The sequence below is a fragment of the Schistocerca gregaria genome, chromosome 2 (genome assembly GCF_023897955.1).
Source record: "Schistocerca gregaria isolate iqSchGreg1 chromosome 2, iqSchGreg1.2, whole genome shotgun sequence".
Lineage (NCBI taxonomy): Eukaryota > Metazoa > Arthropoda > Insecta > Orthoptera > Acrididae > Schistocerca > Schistocerca gregaria.
This window is the reverse complement of record NC_064921.1, coordinates 147,547,912-147,570,232: the sequence shown is the minus strand read 5'-3', so window position 1 is coordinate 147,570,232 and position 22,321 is coordinate 147,547,912.

The following is a 22,321-nucleotide window of genomic DNA, read 5'->3' as shown; positions in this document are numbered from 1 at the left end:
CATCGCTAAGGAGAGCCCCTTAAGCCCGGTTATAGCGGACTTCTTTACCGAAAAATTCGAGGAGCAGACATTGGATACTGCGAACAAGAAACCGAATATTTAGTTCCGGTACGTGGATGATACATTTGTTTTGTGGACTCTTGGTATGGAGGTATAAGGTGGCAGAATAAATGGTCAGATTCGCACCTTACATGAGACCTTTACAAATCGCAATGAGAAGGTGACGATGACACCTAACGTAAATCGACAGTTATGAGAACATTTGCCTACCAATATGTAATGCAAAAAGGGATGACAGTCAATCGATGGTAATTAACACACCATTGCTATACAATGCAAGTCTTTGAGCGGAAGGTAGAACAGGGAACGCGAGTCAAGTCGCCTTTAGTTTTGAAAAACCAGCTCCACAATGGCGTAGCGAAGCCACGCTGCGGGAGTTATACCAGTAACCAGGTAAAGTGGTGGCAGGAAGGAGGACAGAGACCCTGGGCGAGGTGATTCAAGCTGGACGGCCGCCTGTAGCGAGGGCATCGATACAAGCGCAGAGAAGAAGCTTTAGAAAACTGCGAAATTCCAATGGGATACCAACAAAAGCAAGTGACGCATTTTCGTACAGCGAGTGTGACACACGGTAAGGTCAATGTACTTTAGGTGTCTAGAATGGACACAAAATGTCCGATTGGTGGAAACTCACTAGGAAGGAGAAAACTACTGAAGTTTCGACGCAGTTTGATAGGAGGGACGTTGTGATTGGTAGAGTGTGTTTCTACAAAATACGAGGAACACTCCTTTTGGTTGGAAAAAGCCGTGACATGAAAAAGGAACCCAAGTGGAGGGAGGCAGTTCTGCCACGCGTAGGACAAGAGAGAAATTTTGTGCGGGGACTCTTCTCTGAACTGGCGTCACGTGCAGAACGGAGCGCTTAACACTCCGTATGACGCAGAGAAGAAATTTGTGTGGACACCGCGTTTACAGCGGCTGCACTCCAGCTAAAATTAGCTGTAGCAACTTTAGCTCCAACTGTGAAGAAACGAACCAGCCAGATTAGTTAATTGTTCTTGCGAGAACTGAGAGGACACTAAAATATGTACGCTTCTCCAACCACGCGCGTGTACATCACCAAATAATAAGACTAGGGCTGAGTACATGTTTTCTTGCACAACGAGAAACATAGAGAAAGTTTCTGTTGGAAAGTTCAGCAAAGGCCAGATTACTTTTGTAGGAATTTCAGTGGGAGAGAGCGGCCTTGCAGACAGCAGCACGTAGCAGCTTAAGGTAAATACCGCATGCAGAGGCGTAAACTTTGTTGGTTCACCAGCTTGCGTCTACTGTAAGCTCGAGCGGCCTTGGGTAATCTTGCGCTCACATTTGTCACTTGGCTAACCATCCACCGTAGACTTGATTGTCATCCTAAATAGTACCGAACTTTGAACAGGAATCAGATGATTTTCGTAGTACAGACCAATATCATAACGTATGTGTTGGAGCAATTTTGTAAAGAAACATCCAATTAAACTTTCATAATATTGTGATTAAGATAAATGTTCTTTCAGAGAGTTAATATTTAACATTGTTGTGTGTAAACTTATTTCACTTTTTGATGTTTGCAAGATGCGTTATCCATTGCGCTGTTTTTATGTTGGCGAGTTGAAAACTGTGTAAAAAGCTGTAACTTGGTACGAAATATTGCGGCATTAAACTTGCCACTTCGCCTCACACAGTTGTTCTCAATTCAAGAATAAGCAAGCAAAAACAACCCTCCCCCCCTCCAACCATACAGAGTAACTGGATCGTTTTCACAAACATCTCAACGGGATCAATCCGACGATTCAGTTGACCATGGAGGAGGAGACGGCGCAAGCTTGGATTTTCTTGATATGCTAGTTGTCAAGAAAGATGATGGTAGCTTCGACCACACTGTTCACCGGAAACCTAACGGCACAGACTGTTATCTACACCGGGATTCGAACCACCACGCATTACAAAAGTGAGGCACCATAAAAACGTTGCCGGATAGAATAAAGAAAATCTGCGAACGAGAGCTGCTAGAAGCAGAATTAAAATATCTCACCACACTCATTTTGATAGCACTCAAGTAGTGCCACCCATAAACGGATATCACGAAATGTTATGCAGAAAGGCCACAGAGATTTTAAAACACCCCACGAATTTTAATAGGAAGGTGTGGTGTCACCGCCAGACACCACACTTGCTAGGTGGTAGCCTTCAAATCGGCCGCGGTCCGGTAGTATACGTCGGACCCGCGTGTCGCCACTATCAGTGATTGCAGACCGAGCGCCGCCACACGGCAGGTCTAGAGAGACTTCCTAGCACTCGCCCCAGTTGTGCAGCCGACTTTGCTAGCAATGGTTCACTGACTTCTACGCTCTCATTTGCCGAGACGATAGTTAGCATAGCCTTCAGCTACGTTATTTGCTACGACCTAGCAAGGCGCCAGTATCCGTACTATTGATATTGTGAATCATGTACCATAAAGAGCGACGTTCGTCATTAATGGATTAAAGTTAGGTATTCCACCAGCTACGTCCGTTTTTCTCAAATCTAATTCCCTTGTCATGTTCCAGACCTCACGCCAGCCTGCGTGAGCTGAGACGCGTGCATTTAGGCTTCCTTTAGAAAAACACGGTTGGCTCTCCTGCCAACCACAACAGAAGGAGAGGCCGTGAAGTTGAATGACATCTGGACTCCGATGCTGCGGAAAATGTGTACCACTCTTCCACCATTGGGTGCTGCCAATACCGGACGACGACAGACGACAAAGGCCAATTGTGCTCGCGCGTTCAAAACATATGACGTGACGTCACTGCGTGGGAGCAAGCGGAATCGAATTTTGCTGTAATCAGTAGCGAGCCCGGGTGTGAATCGTACATTCAAAGTAGCTACGATCCCCCTTGAAAAAGTCCTCCGCAGATGGGGACGAAACGTTGGGTTTTAAGGTAAAATCCATTAGACCGCGTCATAACAGCCGAGAACATTTTATTAATTGTAATTTGGAGTCTTAACCCACCCTGTTAGGAGGTCAACTTACTAATGTAATGACAAAGCAATGCTTAAGCACTGGCGTCTCAAAAAGAGACAATACGCAACGTGAATGGTCTTTAACAAATAGAGTAGTTTCTCCTTAAAAAGTTTACGGCACTGTATTGAACTAAGAAAAAATTCAGGAATATTGATAGACTAATGTTGTTGAACGAAAGAAGCATCAATAAATCTATATCCTGATTTGTTCAGAAGTCTTAAATGATTTAAGTACACTACATGATGAGCTAATAGTGCGAAGTTTTTCTTTTCAGTTATTTTGGTGTGGTGAAGACGAGAATTGTCTTCACTGTGAACTACGACCAGGAGAGAACACCGTTTACCGACTCGTGCTCCGCGAGATGACGTAATTCACACCGGACGTTTCCACACTCTTTGATCGCTGCGTAAGCGACGCATGGCGCTATTTCAGTAACAAGCGCCATTGCAAAAGGTCTTTTAGACAGTTGTTTGCAGGATGTCGCGTTCGTGGCCAGCGTCGCTTGTTGACTCGGGAGCAATATTAGACCCTCTCTCGGCTCACAAACTTAGTACTGGATGGTAATGCTGTGGAGGCGAACACTAATACCACAAGCTGCATTATCTACACTACTGGCCATTAAAATTGCTACACCAACAAGAAATGCACATGACAAACGGGTATTCATTGGACAAATATATTATACTGGAACTGACATGTGATTACATTTTCACGCAATTTGGGTGCATAGATCCTGAGAAATCAGTACCCAGAACTACCACCTCTGGCCCTAATAACGGCCTTGATACGCCTGGGCATTGAGTCATACAGAGGGTCGATGGCGTGTACAGGTACAGCTGTCCATGCAGCTTCTGCACGATACCACAGTTCATCAAGAGTAGTGACTGGCGTATTGTGACGAACCAGTTGCTCGGCCACCATTGACCAGATGTTTTCAATTGGTGACAGATCTGGAGAATGTGCTGGCCAGGGCAGCAGTCGAACATTTTCTGTATCCAGAAAGGCCCGTAGAGGACCTGCAACATGCGGTCGTGCATTATCCTGCTGTAATGTAGGGTTTTGCAGGGATCGAATGAAGGGTGGAGCCACGGGTCGTAACACATCTGTTATGTAACGTCCACTGTTCAAAGTGCCGTCAATGCGAACAAGAGGTGACCGAGACGTGTAACCGATGGCAGCCCATACCACCACACCGGGTGATACGCCAGTATGACGATGACGAATACACGCTTCCAATGTGCGTTCACCGCGATGTCGCCCATACGCCCGTCATGATGCTGTAAACAGAACCTGGATTCATCCGAAAAGTGACGTTTTGCCATTCGCGCACCCAGGTTCATCGTTGAGTACACCATCGCAGGCGCTCCTGTCTGTGATGTAACGTCAAGTGTAACAGCAGCCATGGTCTCCGAGCTGATAGTCCATGCTGCTGCAAACGACGTCAAACCGCTCGTGCAGATGGTTGTTGTCTTGCAAACGTCCCCATCTGTTGACTCAGGGATCGAGACGTGGCTGCACGATCCGTTACAGCCATGCGCATAGGATGCCTGTCATCTCGACTGATAGTAATACGAGGCCTTTGGGATCCAGCACGGTGTTCCGTATTACCCTCCTGAACCCACCGATTCCATATTCTGCTAACAGCCATTGGATCTCGACCAACGCGAACAGCAATGTCGCGATACGATAAACCGCAATCGCGATAGGCTACAATCCGACGTTTGTCAAAGTCGGAAAGGTGATGGTTCACATTTCTCCTCCTTACACGCGGCATCACAACCACGTTTCACCAGGCAACGCCGGTCAACTGCTGTTTGTGTATGAGAAATCGGTTGGAAACTTTCCTCATGTCAACACGTTGTAGGTGTGGCCACCGGCGCCAAGCTTGTGTAAATGCTGTGAAAAGCTAATCATTTGCATATCACAGCATCTTCTTCCTGTCGGTTAAATTTCGCGTGTGTAGCACGTTATCTTCGTGGTGTAGCAATTTTAATGGCCAGTAGTGTAGTTTAGTACCACACAAACGCCTCACAAAGCGGTCTAGGGCGGCATGGGATACAATGAATGAGACCGACTGTCGCGATGATGAGAACTCTAAACACATCACGGACGCTACAGAGCACGAAATGTTACCCGCTTCCCAAGTGCTTTCTTGAAAGTGTGTGACAATGGTACGGCACTCGTCCACATAGTTGCAAAGAAAGTTCAACGTCTCTTCATTGCAAGACGGACACCGCTTGCGTCTTAACAATGCTATTCATCTGACGTGATGTCTATTAAATTGCAGCAGCGCTAGGTAGCCGCGAGGTCTTAGATGCCTTGCCACGGTTCGCACGGTTCTTCCCGTCGGAGGTTCGTGTCCTCCCTCGGGCATGGGTGTGTGTGTTGTCCTTAGGGTTAGTTAGTTTAAGTTAGATTAAGTAGTATGTGAGCCTAGGGACCGATGACCTCAGCACTTACCACAAATTAAAAAAAAAATTAAATTGCAATCACCAAAATGGTTCAAATGGCTCTGAGCACTATGGGACTCAACTGCTGTGGTCATTAGTCCCCTAGAACTTAGAACTACTTAAACCTAACTAACCTAAGGACATCACACACATCCATGCCCGAGGCAGGATTCGAACCTGCGAGCGTAGCAGTCGCACGGTTCCGGACTGCGCGCCTAGAACCGCGAGACCACCACGGCCGGCTGCAATCACCACCGGTGAGTATATAAGGAGATAGACTGAGAGACACCGGCACTTTGTCAAAAGATGGAAGGAGAGCAAATGCGTTTCTAAACATCGTGTAATCACTGCAAAATAACGCGACACGAATCGCATCGTCGCGGTATTTATGAGTGTGGAGTTGTTAACAGCACCGCTAGAAACGAATTACCACCTAGAGATATGCGCAGAAACTGTAGCATTAATGTTAGTATTCTATGGAGTCGAGCGCCGATCTAGATCTACAAGGAGGTGCTGGTAAGTTCTTGGCTGCTTCCTAGTTAACAATGCACACAGACTAAATCTGATGCTTCGGCATCTAACTTTGTTCTTTACACTATACGTGACAGTATTTGCGTAGCAGTAGCACTGGTTTTTATTTTTCTGTGCAGGTTAGAATTGAACGCAAAAAATAAAGAATTAACAATGAAAGAGAGTCGTGTTGTGATTAAACATTTTTTTAAAGGGATTAGGGCCAAAAAAATTTATGATGATACACAACTCAAGAAAAGTTTCAAGTTTCATAGTTTCCAGAATCTGCCAGGAAGTTTCATTCATAGAGTTTACTGCAATGACTCCTTAGAGTAGGTCAACACTCATTGGGATTGGTACAATACCTTATTAACAACATAAATATAATGCATTCTGAAACCAGAAACGATTTTGGTTAGTTACAAAAAAAAATCACTTCAAAACAACTCAGGATCTCTCCTCAGTGTACAACTTGAAAACAAAAACAGTGAAAATCTTCATCTCATCACGATGATTATCAATGTTTATGAGTATATCCTCCTCAAACACGGACGAGTACTTCCACTCCGCGAGGCATGCTCTGGATGAGACCATAAAGTTTATATAGGGGTATGAAGTCTCGCTCCTCAAGGGGAGCTTCAGTGAGGTCCTGAAGATTGGTAGGTGGATTCGGGCGCTGCACATGTCCCATATATGCTCAATTACACTCGTGCGTTGGGACTGTGCTGGTCAGTGGTTTCGGTTGATGTTGCATCTTTGAAGATACCGAGGCTTGCATTGTCATCGACTAGGATGAAGTTGTCACCGCCTCCACGTCTGTTGACCATTATAGTCGTTTGTAAGACCTCTTGGAGGTAGCGGGTACGCTGTAAAAGGGAATTAGAGATGCGTGTCATCCCATCATTATTGCCGCCCAGAACATTACACTTCCCCTGCAAACGGATCGACTTCGTGAGGGTATCGGCGCTCTTGGCTGACACTGAATCCTAACACATCTAGTATCCGGTCGCAAACAATCCCGGTCTCGTCAACAAGCATGACATTTCTCCATTCTGCAACGGTCTAATGTTGATCTGCAAGATCCTCCGATTACGCCGGTTCCGTTGGTTCCAGTGCAAAACTTCTCATTGGTATTCTAGAATGAAGACCACCCTGATGCAATCTTCTTGCACTGTTTGGTCTGAGATACGAATCGGTTTTGCTCTGGAGAAGTCATTTCCAATACTTGTGGCAGTTGATGTTGGACGACTGCGAGCCAACAGGAGGAGGAAATGATCCTGAGTTGGTGTTGTCATACGAGAATGATCTCTGCGAGGTCTACCGTTCGCATCTCCCACATCTCTGTACATTTTCCGCACCTTAGACACACCACTTTGAGTGACATGTCACCGATCGGCAACATCTTGTGTATAAGCCGCTGAAAGCAAAGCCACTATCCTAACTCTACCGAAGTACTGTATGCCTCTACGTGGCATGTTACGCACTGCTGAAGACAAACTGAAGGAAGCTGTTGCTGGTACTGGTCTGCTCGCGCTGTGCCTCTGCTGCAGCGATATGTTTACATGACTGGGAAACGGCCACAAAGAATGCCAGTAGAAAACACACCCATTGTATGAGCTCTAGCTGGATAATACATGAACTACCTAGATCATTAAGACTACTAGTATCGTACACTGCATTTTATGATAACATTCCAGACTTTTGTTGAGCAGTATATGTCTGGTGCAGAGGGTCGCAGCTGCCCTTCCTGCTTCATTGTCTAGAACTGGGCTGCTGCCTTTAAAACATGACATTTCAGAAACGAAGATGTAGAGCGTTCTGGAAGCCAGACACAACCCACAGTTCCGGAAACTATGGATGCTGTTCATTCCGTGACCCTGGATGACCGGGGACTAACTGCTAAAGAGATAGCAGAGACCCTAGGCATATCCTGAGAAATCTGGGTTATATTATTCATGAGATGCTGGACATTGGAAAGGTCTCAACAAAATGGGTTCCCACATGTCTCAATGCAGACGAAAAGCGTGAACGAGTGGTTGCTTCACAGCTCATTTTCCTCTAATTTCGCCGAGATTCCGTTTTGGTACGTCTCGTCAACTTGGGTGAAACATGGATATATTTTTATGATCCAAAGACCATAGAACACTCCAAAGAATGGAGACGCAGTGGTTCTTCACGTTCAAAGAAGTTCGAAACACAAAGATCAGCAGACATGTTCCTCGAAACCGTCTTTTGGGTTAAAGGAGGTATCCTAATTATTGACTACTTACAACATGTAAAATCATCACGGTAAAGTAATATGTTGAACTTTCATACAAACTGAAGCAACAATTGGTCTCCATACTTCGAGCAAACCTGGGAAGAGGAATCTTGTCTCTAACAGACAGACAGCCTTTGTGGCCGAGCGGTTCTAGGCGCTTCAGTCCGGAAGCGCGATGCTGCTACGGTCGCAGCTTCGAATCCTGCCTTGGGCATGGATGTGTGTGATGTCCTTAATTTAGTTAGGTTTAAGTAATTCTAAGTTTAGGGGACTGATTTTTTTTGTGTTTAAGGGCGCTCAACTACTGAGGTCATTAGCGCCCAGTCACAATTATAGGAGCACATAGAATCTAGTAAAACTCAAGGGGGGGGACACCAGAAAGTTCTTACAAAGATGCAGATAAAATAAGTGAAAGAGTTAAATTCTTTGGACAAGCCAGTCAAATTAATAAAACGAAGAACATGAGCAGCTGTTTGAGCGTCATCAGCTAAAATATTCTGTAAAGTAGATGGCAGAGACAGGACAACACGAGATTGACTAAAATGGGGACACAACAATAAAACATGGCGCACTGTTCAATGCATGACCGCAAGGGCACTGCGGGGCTGGGTCACCGGAGAGCAGGTAGCGGTAGCTAAACCGGCAATGCCCAATCCGCAACCTGGTCAGAAGGACCTCCTCTCTCCGAGATGGTCGGGAGGAGGTTGTCCAAGCAGTTGGGAACGGTTTTACGGCCCGGAGCTTGTTAACTTGAAGTGATGACCAAGTATCCCACCACAATGACACAAGCCTCTTACAAACAACCCACTAATGTCAGATGGCGGGACACAATGGGAGGACTGCATCAGCATCAGCAGCCTCATTCCCAGGCAATCCTACATGGCCGGGAACCCACAGAAAGCTGACAGGAGAGCCATCACCAGCAAAAGAATGGAGGGACTGCTGGATCCGTTGCACTAAGGGATGGACCGGATATGGAGCTCCAAAGCTCTGAACAGCACTGAGTGAATCAGAGCAGAGTACATACGATGAATGGCGGTGGCAGCGGGCATACTGAACGGCCTGATGGAGAGCAAAAAGCTCGGCCGTAAAGCTGGAACACTGGTCGAGGAGCCGGTATTTAAAGGTGACGGCCCCGACGACAAAGGCACAGCCGACACCATCGTCAGTTTTGGAGCCATCAGTGTAAATAAAGGTGTGACTGGCAAGTCGCGCACGTAGTTCGACAAACCGTGAGCAATGCACTGCAGCCGGAGTACCCTCCTTCGGGAGCGAGCTGAGGTCGAGATCAATATGAACCGGAGCCTGGAGCGAAGGTGGTGTCGGGCTCTCACCCTCTCTGAAGGTGGTAGGGAGGGCAAAATCCAATTGTCGAAGCAGGCGGCGAAAGCGGACTCTAGGGGGCAGCAGGGCAGACACGTACAACCCATACTGACGGTCGAGAGAATCAGTGAAGAAGGACTGATAAGAGGGGTGGTCGGGCATTGACAACAGCCTGCAGGCATACCGACAAAGCAGTACGTCGCTCCGGTAGGTCAATGGTAATTCGGCAGCTTCAGCATAAAGACTCTCGACGGGACTAGTGTAGAATGCTCCGGTCGCAAGACGTAACCCCTGATGGTGGATGGAGTTGAGACGGCGTAAGAGGGATGGCCGAGCAGACGAGTAGACGAGGCTCCCATAATCCAGCTTTGATCGGACTATGGACCGATAGAAGCGAAGCAGGACAGTGCGATCCGCTCCCCAAGATGAACCACTAAGAACTCTGAGGACATTAAGGGAACGTGTACAACAGGCAGCCAAATAAGAGACGTGCGGAGACCTACTATGTTTCCTGTCCAGTATGAACCCTAGAAACTTAGTTGTTTCCACGAATGGGAGAACAACGGGACCGAGATGTAAGGATGGCGGAAGGAACGCTTTATATCGCCAAAAGTTGACGCAAACCGTCTTCTCTTCAGAGAACCAGAAGCCATTAGCCATACTCCATGAGTATAGGCTGTCAAGACAACGCTGAAGGCAGCGCTCCAGGAGGCGTGTTATGTGGGCACTGCAGTAGATCGCGAAGTCATCGACAAAAAGAGAGCCTGAGACATTAGGTGGAATGCAATCCATAATTGGATTGATCGCTATGGCAAAAAGGGCTACGCTCAAGACGGAGCCCTGAGGCACTCCGTTCTCCTGGAGGAAGACGTCGGACAGTACGGGACCCACACGTACCCTAAACTTTCGATCTGTTAAAAAGGAATCTATAAAAAGGGGCAGGCGACCGCGAAGACCCCACCTATGCATAGTGCGGAGGATACCTCCTCTCCAACAGGTATCATAAGCCTTCTCCAAATCGAAGAACACGTCTACCGTTAGGCGCTTTCGGAAGAAGTTGGTCATGATGAATGTCGACAAGGTCACAAGGTGGTCAACAGCGGAGCGGCGGCGACGAAAGCCGCATTGAACATTGGTAAGTAGCCGTCGAGATTCAAGAATCCAAACTAACCGAGCGTTAACCATGCGCTCCATCACCTTACAGACACAGCTTGTAAGAGAAATGGGGCGGTAACTAGAAGGAAGGTGTCTATCATTCCCCGGTTTGGGTATAGGAACAACGACGGCGTCACGCCAACGCATGGGGACTTGACCTTCGGTCCAGACGCGATTGTAGGCACAAAGTAGAAAGCTTTTGCCTGCCGGAGAAAGGTGTGTCAGCATCTGAACGTGGATGGCATCTGGCCCCGAAGCAGAGGACCGGGACAGTGCAAGTGCACGTTCGAGTTCCCGCATAGTAAAGGGGGCATTATAATTTTCCAGATTCAGCGAGTGGTAGGAAGGTCGCCGAGTCTCTTCTGCCTCTTTCCTGGGAAGGAAGGCAGGGTGGTAATGGGCGGAGCTTGAAACCTCCGCGAAAAAGCGGCCGAAGGCGTTGGAGACATCCACAGGATCAACAAGTACCGCATTACCTGAAGTCAGGCCAGGTACCGAGGAGTGGGCCTCAATGCCCGACAGCCGGCGCAGGCCACCCCAGACGACAGAAGAGGGAGTAAAACTGTTAAAGGAACTGGTGAAAGAGGCCCGACAAGCTTTTTTGCTGTCTTTGATGGCTCTACGGCATTGCGCTCTGAGTCGTTTGTATCCAATACAATTCGCCAACGTAGGATGGCGGCGAAAGGTGCGTAAAGCACGTCGTCGAGCACGGGTAGCGTCTCTACAAGCCTCATTCCACCAGGGGACGGAAACGCGACGTGAAGAAGAGGTAGTACGAGGAAAGGAACGTTCGGCAGCATTGATAATAACAGCCGTGAGGTATTCGACCTGACTGTCACAACTGAGAAAATCGTGGTCCGGAAAGGTCGTCAGGGAGGAGTAAAGTCCCCAGTCAGCTTTCGGTATGTTCCAGCTCGAAGGACGTGGGCATGGGGTGTGGTGCAGGAGACGAACGACACAGGGGAAATGGTCGCTCGAATAGGTGTCAGAAAGGACATACCACTCGAACCGACGGGCAAGAGTGGTAGAACAGATCGAGAGGTCCAAGTGGGAGTAGGTATGAGTAGAGTCCGAGAGGAAAGTCGGGGCGCCAGTATTGAAGCAGACAAGATTGAGATGGTTGAAGACATCCGCCAAGAGGGAGCCCTCTGACAGGATGCACGAGAGCCTCAAAGGGGATGATGGGCATTGAAGTCGCCAAACAATAAAAACGGTGGAGGAAGCTGAACAATCAGGTGCATCATGTGAGCCTGACAAACTGCGGACGGCGATGGAGTGTAGACAGTACAAACAAAAAGTAAAGGCAGAAAGAGTAATACGGACAGCTGTTGCTTGGAGTGGGGTGGTCAATGGGATGGGATGGTAATAGACATCGTCCCAAACGAGCAACATGACCCCACCATGAGCTGGAATACCGTCCACAGGGGTGAGGTCAGACCGCTCCGACGTATAGTGGGTAAAAGCAATACGGTCAGTTGGGCGCAACTTGGTTTCCTGGAGACCAAGAACGAGCGGACAATGCAGGCGGAGAAGCAGTTGTAATTCCTCCCGATTAGATCGAATACCTCTTATGTTCTAATGTAACAAAGCCATCGCTAGTCAGAAAAAAGGGGGAACGAAACGGGTGAAGAGCTGGTCACCTCGACGGCTGCAGAGGGCCAGGTTTCGAGGGAACAACGCTACAACCGGCGGGAGGCGGATTCTGTTCCATTGAGTCGTCGCCAGCTGCGGCCGCATTCCTGGGTTGCGTAGGAGGGGCAGCATCATTCACCAACGACAGGCCAGCTGAGCGCCTGGCAGCAGAGCGTCCCGGCGAAACTGAGGACGGCCGGAAGCAGCGACTCACTGATGGAGCGTCAGACGAAACGCGCCGGGGCGGAGAGGGGGATTAAGACTACTTCTTGGAGGCCTTCTTGGAAGTCCGATGAGGCACGGGGATGGTGGGCTAGACCCGAAGAAGGTCCTCACGCGTGGGGTCCGTTTCGGAACGCCGGACCTCGGAAGCCGGGCCTGGAACGTTTCCCCGATGGACGCCTGAGAAGAGGATCGCTTCTCAGGTGGAGGAGGGGAAGGAGGACGGGTGGCCCCTGGGGCAGAGGGGGCAGGGGCCGCAAGGGAGGAGGATTTGGAAGGGAGGGATTTGGGAGGCGGAGGCTTAGTCCCCGGATGGGGTGAGGAGGTGGAGGGGGGACAGGATAGGAGCGAGGATACTGTGGAAGGAGTGGACACGACTGAGGCAAACGAAGTCGTCAACGTCACGGGATGGAGGCGGTTATACTTCTTCCTGGCCTCAGAATAAGAGAGACGGTCCAAAGATTTTATTTCCTGAATATTCTTTTCCTTCTGATACGTTGGGAAGTCTAAAGATCTAGGCGAGTGGAGGCCATGACAATTGACGCACCGAGGTGGTCCTCACGTAGAGGACGTCCACAATCGCCACAAAGGGGCTCAGCCTCACACCGTGACGACATGTGCCCGAAGCACGAACACCGAAAGCAGCACATAGGAGGCGGGATGTAAGGTCGCACGTTGCACCGGTAGCACATCAACTTTGCACATCAACTTTACCTTCTCTGGGAGAACGTCCCCCTCGAAGGCGAGGATAAAGGCCCCAGTGTCGATGCGACGGTCTTTGGGGCCGCGCTGGACTCGCCATACGAAATGCACGCCTCGGCGCTCCAGGTTGGCCCTGAGCTCCTCATCAGATTGCAGCAGGAGGTCCCGATGAAAAATAACCCCCTGCGTCCTATTCAGTGCCAGATGCGGGACAATGGACACTGGGATGTCCCCTAGTCGGACGCACGCCTGGAGCGCCGCCTACTGTGTGGCAGAGGTGGTCTTTATAAGAACGGACCTCGAACGCATTTTACTGAGAGCCTCGATTTCCCCAAAGATGTCCTCGTTATGCTGGACAAAGAACATGGGCTTGGAGGTGGCGAACGTCTCCCCATCGGTCCGAGAACAGACTAAATAGCGGGGGAAGTACTTCGCCCCAAGCCGCCGTGCCTGTCCTTCCTCCCAGGGAGTGGCCAAGGGGGAAAGGGCAGGAGAACCAGAACCAGAGACAGTACCTTTCTTTTTAAAACACTCAGCCGCAAATCGACCTGATACATGTTGACGTTTCATCTGCGAAACGTCCGCCCCGATACCACCCACTCCGACCAGGGGCTCTCCCCACGGGCGCCACCCAGCCTCAGCAAGGGCCACCTGGCAGGATGACCGTTGCCAGGAGTCCTGATGCCCCAAAGAGATGGGCATCTACTCCTTGGCCGATGTGGGGAGGGTACAGCTCAGGTATCGGCAGTACGATCCCTGTGTTGTCAGGGGGCTACAACCTAGAGGGTACATGACGACCCCACCACAATGGGCTGACTACCGTGCTGGATTTCGGGTACCATGGAAAGTCCATCATGATCGTAGGTGCAGATGGGGACGCACTATGGGCGTAACTTGTGTAACCCATCAGGTGTTTTGGCCCAAGTTGAGGAATAGTGGTTGCGGTTACAACGCCGTTACAATGCTGAGTGCCAAGGTCGTGCACTGAGGACCAGTGATACACCACGTAAGGCGTCCTTCCCCAAAAGGCTCGTACTTGTGTAGAATTTTGAAAAATGGAGGTCAAACCTAACGTTTGAGACTCCCTTTAGTCGCCTCTTACGACAGGCAGGAATACCGCGGGGGAATACTGCAGGGGGTTAGGGGACTGATGACCTCAGATGTTAACTCCCATAGTGCTTAGAGCCATTTGAACCATTTGATCTGACAGACAATGCCCCTGCTTACAAGGCGGTCATCAAGCAGGAAAAATTGGCAGATCTTCTCAAACATCCACCATATTCACCTGTCTTAGCGCCCTCAAACTATTAGCTGTTCCCAAACTTTAAGGACGTCTCAAGGGAAGACGATTTCTGGACTCTGAGGAAGAAGGCTTCCGGATAAGTGGTAGGCAGCACACTCGAAATCATTTTTCTTTAAACCCATAACAGTATTTTTTCTTTATGATGCCAACTATTTATCAACATCCCCTCGTACTTCTACACATACAACTACATATGTACTCCAAAAGCTACTGTGCAGTGCATGGCAGAGGGTACATCATAACAATATTATCTGTTTTCTCTCTTCCGCCATTTGCGTATAGAGCGAAGGAAGAAAGACTATCCACATGCCTTTGTATGTCTCCTAATCTCTTTTATCTTATTATCATGACCATGATATGATTTTCGCAGCCTTCTACACTAAATGTAATTTTACGCATTGCTCGGTTTCAGCAAGATAATGCATCTGTGTATGTTTCTGCCACAACCAAAAACTTGTTTCATGATGAAGATATAAACTCCTGGAAATTGAAATAAGAACACCGTGAATTCATTGTCCCAGGAAGGGGAAACTTTATTGACACATTCCTGGGGTCAGATACATCACATGATCACACTGACAGAACCACAGGCACATAGACACAGGCAACAGAGCATGCACAATGTCGGCACTAGTACAGTGTATATCCACCTTTCGCAGCAATGCAGGCTGTTATTCTCCCATGGAGACGATCGTAGAGATGCTGGATGTAGTCCTGTGGAACGGCTTGCCATGCCATTTCCACCTGGCGCCTCAGTTGGACCAGCGTTCGTGCTGGACGTGCAGACCGCGTGAGACGACGCTTCATCCAGTCCCAAACATGCTCAATGGGGGACAGATCCGGAGATCTTGCTGGCCAGGGTAGTTGACTTACACCTTCTAGAGCACGTTGGGTGGCACGGGATACATGCGGACGTGCATTGTCGTGTTGGAACAGCAAGTTCCCTTGCCGGTCTAGGAATGGTAGGACGATGGGTTCGATGACGGTTTGGATGTACCGCGCACTATTCAGTGTCCCCTCGACGATCACCAGAGGTGTACGGCCAGTGTAGGAGATCGCTCCCCACACCATGATGCCGGGTGTTGGCCCTGTGTGCCTCGGTCGTATGCAGTCCTGATTGTGGCGCTCACCTGCACGGCGCCAAACACGCATACGACCATCATTGGCACCAAGGCAGAAGCGACTCTCATCGCTGAAGACGACACGTCTCCATTCGTCCCTCCATTCACGCCTGTCGCGACACCACTGGAGGCGGGCTGCACGATGTTGGGGCGTGAGCGGATGACGGCCTAACGGTGTGCGGGACCGTAGCCCAGCTTCATGGAGACGGTTGTGAATGGTCCTCGCCGATACCCCAGGAGCAAAAGTGTCCCTAATTTGCTGGGAAGTGGCGGTGCGGTCCCCTACGGCACTGCGTAGGATCCTACGGTCTTGGCGTGCATCCGTGCGTCGCTGCGGTCCGGTCCCAGGTCGACGGGCACGTGCACCTTCCACCGACCACTGGCGACAACATCGATGTACTGTGGAGACCTCACGCCCCACGTGTTGAGCAATTCGGCGGTATGTCCACCAAGCCTCCCGCATGTCCACTATACGCCCTCGCTCAAAGTCCGTCAACTGCACATACGGTTCACGTCCACGCTGTCGCGGCATGCTACCAGTGTTAAAGACTGCGATGGAGCTCCGTATGCTACGGCAAACTGGCTGCCACTGACGGCGGCGGTGCACAAATGCAGCGCAGCTAGCGCCATTCGACGGCCAACACCGCGGTTCCTGGTGTGTCCGCTGTACCGTGCGTGTGATCATTGCTTGTACAGCCCTCTCGCAGTGTCCGGAGCAAGTATGGTGGGTCTGACACACCGGTGTCAATGTGTTCTTTTTTCCATTTCCAGGAGTGTAGATATCTTGCCCTGGCCTACACGTATCCCGTATTTCAACCCTGTGGAAAACCTTTGGGGAATAATTGTAAGGCGTATTTATTGCAATGGAAGGCAATTTGAAGCTGTATGTGAGCTGAAAAGAGCGACACGTGAAGCGTGGGCGATAATTTCACCTGCAAGAACTACAAACCATAAGAAAATCAATAGCATGTTTGTTCCACCATTACTAGTAACTTTTGCACGGAAAGTTACTAGTGATGGCGGAACATAAATGTATATGTACAGATTGTGCTGTTTTACGATAAATGGACATGTGTGCTCGCACTGTTTAGCAGCGTTAAGAATGTATATTATGGCAAATGACAACGACATATAAATGTGTCATCGTGTATAAAGTAGACGTGGCTTAAGGCCAAAACATCTGCACTTGATAATGGCCTAAGGCAACTGCAATAGTGGAAATAAAAAGTTTAACAGTCACTGGCATAAACATGATGGCTACAGTAAGAGCCAGATTTTCTCAGGAAAACATTGATGGCCGAAGCCTATGACGGCGTTTCAGTAAATACGTCCCCCAACGAAGCGGCAATGACAACAAGAACGAGGAACCTCCTGAACGTTTCGTAAGGTCTAGAGGAACCTACCGCATAGGCGGAATCCTTCCAAAGAATAGTTTAAGGAGTACGTTTTTCAGTCGACACAACATAAAAGATTTCTTCCAACCTACAATGGACGTGATCGGCCGCCGCCGCATTGCAGGACTGTATTAGTGCAGTTGTAGCAAAGTATACATCGACGAAACTTGAAGGACAGTAAAATAACACGTTGAAGGGCACAGGTTAACACAAAACGCAGGATCAGTGGCAGAGAAGGACCACGGATTGCGTGTGACCAGCTTATGGATTTTAAAAACACATGCGTGCTAACTAGAGAATGTAGTACTTATAGAAGGAAAGCGCGTGAAACAGTACAAATATCGAAGAGTGAGAACCATTTCAATAGAGATGACGGCCGCGCGGGATTAGCCGAGCGGTCTGGGGCGCAGCAGTCCCGGACTGTGCAGCTGGTCCCGGCGGAGGTTCGAGTCGTCCCTCGGGCATGGGTGTGTCTGTTTGTCCTTAGGGTAATTTAGGTTAAGTAGTGTGTAAAATTAGGGACGGATGACCTTAGCAGTTAAGTCCCATAGGATTTCACACACATTTGAACATTTTTTGAGAGATGACACAGGACTGCGACTTCCTGACCAACCGGTACCACGGAAGTAAACACCTAACCACAGCGAGCGAGGAACGGCTACCAGGAAATAACCAAAGCCTCACAACTATAGTACAGAGGTACTACACTGAAGCGCCAAAGAAACTGGTATAGGCATACGTGTTCAAATACAGAGGTATGTAAACAGGCAGAATACGAAGCTGCGGTCGGCATCGACTATAAAAGACAACAAATATCGGACGTTGGTATTAGATAGGTTATTGCTGCTACAGCGGCAGGTTACCAAGATTTAAGTGAGTTTGAACGTTGTGTTATAGTCGGCGCACGAGCGATGGGACACAGCATCTCCGAGGTAGCGATGAAGTGGGGTTTATCCTGTATGACCAGTTGAAGAGTGTAATATGAATATCAGGAGTAAAACATCAAATTTCTGAAGATAATCATTCAAAGTGACAGAAGCGCAACCGTTCCGCAAATTGCTGCAGATTTTGATGCTGGGCCATCAGCTAATGCCAGATACGCCACTCGAGTTCCCTTGATGACTGCACGACACAAAGCTCTACGCCTCGCCTGGGCCCGTCAACACCGACATTGGACTATTGATGACTGGAAACATGTTACCTCACCGGAAGAGTCTCGTTTCAAATTGTATCGAGTGAATGGAAGTATAAGGATACGGAGGCAACCTCATGAATTCATGGACCCTGCGTGTCAGCATGGGACTGTTCAAGCTGGTGGAGGCTCTGTAATGGTGTGGGGCGTGTGCAATTGGAGTGATATGGGACCCCTTATACGTCTAGATACGTCTCTGACAAATGACAGTACGTAAGCATCCTGTCCGATCACCTGCGTCCATTCGTGTCCTTTGTGCTTTCTGACGGACTTGCGCAATTCCAGCAGGACACCACACGTCCAGAACTGCTACAGAGTGGCTCCAGGAATACTCTTCTGAGATTAAACACTTCCGCTGGCAAGCAAACTCCGCAGACATGAATATTATTGAGCATATCTGAGATGCCTTGCAACGTGCTGTTCGGAAGAGATATCCATCCCGTCGTACTCACGGATTTATGGACAGCCCTACAGGATTCATGTGTCAGTTCCCTCCAGCACTACTTCAGATTTTAGTCGAGTCCACGTCACGTCGTGTTACGGCATTTCTACGTGCTCACGATGGCCCTACACGGTATTAAGTAAGTGTAGAAGTTTCTTTGGTTCTTCAGTGCATAAACGATTCATTCTTTATCAGAACTCTATATTTTCTAGAAGGATTATTGGCACCCGGTCACAAAATCCGATAACGGCCGGGAGAGCAGTGTGCTGACCACGCACCCCTCCGTAACCGGATCCGGTGACGACTACGGGCTAAGTATAACACGGTGGCGGGTCAGTACCGTTGTGTTTGTTATTTGTACAAATACCGATGGTGCACGGATAGACCCGTAAGCTTACCGAGTTCACAATGTGTCCACCAGCTGGGGTTAAGAGTCCTTTGACAGAATGGCGACGATGCAATTAAAGAGCGCACTAGAAAATCATTCGGGAGGACGACGGTTCAAATCCGGTTCCTGCAATCCAGATTTAGGTTTCCCGTGATTTCCTTAAATAGCTCCAGGCAGATACCGGGATTGATTCCTTTGAAAACGGCACGGCCGATTTTTTCTCCATTCTTTTGTAATGCGAGCCTATGCTCCGTCTCTAATGATCGCACTGTCGATGGGACGTTGAACTATAATCTTTCTTCCTTTCAAGAACAGAACTTTTGTGTGTCGAAATATGCGAGATGTTTATCTGTTACAACTGTGTGTTGGTATCGATAACTTCTGTAAACAGAGCAGTATCTGTAACCGAGTGTGCCAGATGCAACCGTGGAGAAGGTGAGGGAAGATCAACAGTTCAAGTGCAAGCCTCGAACTTGGAATACCGCAGCAAATCGTGTGGAAGATTTTGAGACGGCATTTCCATTTGAAACTGTACCGTCAAACGGTAGATTGTGACCAGAGAACAGTTTCGCATCACAATGTAGAAAGCTTCAGAGGATGAACATTTCGCCTCCAAGCTCATATTTAGCATCGAAGCAACCTTCCATTTATCTCTAAAGGGTAGTCGCTAGAAAGTGAGAATATGGGGCACTGATAATCCTCATGAATCAGTGGCGGGAACGAGATTCGCCGAAGGTTTATGTTGTGTGTGCACTGTCACAGACGAAGGTGTGTGGGACGTCTTTGGTCTGTGAGATGTCTTTGAAGGATACTTCTTACCTTGATGCGTTGCATCTGTGTTTGTTTCCACAGCTGACTGCTGATTCTGAGAATTTCATCTTCCGACAAGACGGGGCATTCCCTCGTTGGAACATTGGCGAACATCTGCATCACTGGATTGGGCATAGTGGTCTGTTTTCTCAGGCTCCCAGATCGGCTGACCTGACACCTTGTGAGTTTTTCAAAAATGTTCAAATGTGTGTGAAATGTTATGGGACTTAACTGCTAAGGTCATCAGTCCCTAAGCTTACACACTACTTAACCTAAATTATCCACAGGACAAACAGACACACCCATGCCCGAGGAAGGACTCGAACCTCCGCCGGGACCAGCCGTACAGTGACGTTTTCCTTTGGGGCTACATTAATGATTGTGTTTACATGCCGCCACTGCGAAGAACACTGCAACATCTCAGAGAACGCATCGATGTTGTTGTGACGGCCATGTACAAAAGGTTGCTACATAAGGTATGGACCGAACCTTACCACTGGGACGAGTCTCGTGCTATTCCTGTATCCTGTCCGGTAGCCTCGTATTTTGAATTCCCTCTCTCTGTTAGTATCTGCTTTCAGGATTTATGACAGTCCATCAATACCAACCGGGAGATTTTTGCCTAGTAACTCCACTTCTCTGAAAAAAGCGTAGGATAATAGTCTTTTATAAGTGAATGCGAGACTGTCTTTCGATAGCGTTCAGCCATACAGTTACACCTGTGTAATCCCGAAAGAGGTCCCACCCTAGGATTCAAAACGTTGAGCAATATAGAATTTTGAAGAAGAGTATGGCGCGGTCTAGCGACTCAGAAGGCATTATCATCAAGAAAAACACTATTTGAGCAGATTTAGGATAAAATGACCTTTTGGAGTGCGACCATGACACACATAATCTTAACAATTTGTCCATTTTATTTGGACTGTTGAGCTCCGTGGCCGTGGATAATGATATTTAACTGAAAAAATACGGCAACCAGCCACTTTTTAATGCGTTGCTTTTGCACAGGCCTGCTGCAGCCTCCAAGCTGCTGTCGAGATTGTACTACTGTAGTAACTGAAGATCCATGTAATTTGCCAGCTGAAGATGGGTGCAAACCCGAAATGCATATTGGCGTAAATAAAAACGCATTAAAAAGTGGCTGGTTGCCGTATTTTTTCAGTGAAGTAACACATAATCTTTATTTAATTGTGTTGATAGCACAGCTTTTTGAATAGAATAATCGATTTTGGCTATGCAATAGGAATCTTCGGATTTTACAACAGAAGTAAAAGAAAGTACATTACAAGCTAACACATTAAGAGATTAATAACGAAGAACAGAGGTTCAATAAAAAACAATATACCTCTCATTCTGCTACACTGCAACTAGTCATAACATGAAAAAATAACACAAGTCAAAAGTGGCTTGCATGCCTCAACCACTTTTACATAGGATGCAAAGCAAGGCTAGAGGTCGTTGGTGCATGCATAACTATACAAGTGATTAAAAGGAAATTCATTTACAAGTACAGTTCTTCAAAATATTCTCAGTTGAATATAAGAAAGCGTCATCTACTGACCACCACTGCACTTCACTACCGTCCCACAATAAACTATGCTATCTGTTATTTATTGTATTGAAATACTGTGGTAATTTACTTCTTTCGGTTACTTTAGCGTCCGTTCTCGTGACGTTTTTATTACTTACTGTCCTCATCTAAACACAAACTCGAATACGAGAAACGGGGCAGTATGCGTGTTCTCGAAATTAATTACACCTTTTTCCTTTATGAGATTGATTTTAGAGCTCTGACATTGTATTCAGCTATGGAATGATTGCTTAGTCAGTTTAATTTTTGAACATCTTATTAAATTGTAACCAGTTTAAACTGTCAGCAGACGAATACGGTTGAAAGAATAAACATTTTTAAAAAACGCTTTCTCGTTTTAGACAGAAAGTATTTTAAAAAATTGTACTTTTAAATGAATTTTCTTTTAACGCCACGTATAATTATCTGTTCGTTGTTCGTGCATCAAAGTACGTCTGGGTTTGCTTTGCATCCTACATATAACTGGTTGATGCCTGCATGGCAGTTGGTGACGTGTTATTTTTATGTCTTATGACTAGGGCCCGGATTTTACTGACAAGTCATATTTTTTTCTGAACTATAGTGTGAATTTTAGAACAATTTATACACAAATGTATGTATTTCAGTGTCAAAAAATATATTTTGATTGTGCATATAAAGTCATATTTCAACAAATTTTAGTAATCGGTCATATTGCGGCTTTTAAGATAATAGGTCATATTTCCGTCAACTTTTTCCAAAATTGCATATACCGTTTTTCTCGTCTCTTACGGGACACACGAATAAGAAAATAAATATGTTGTTCAA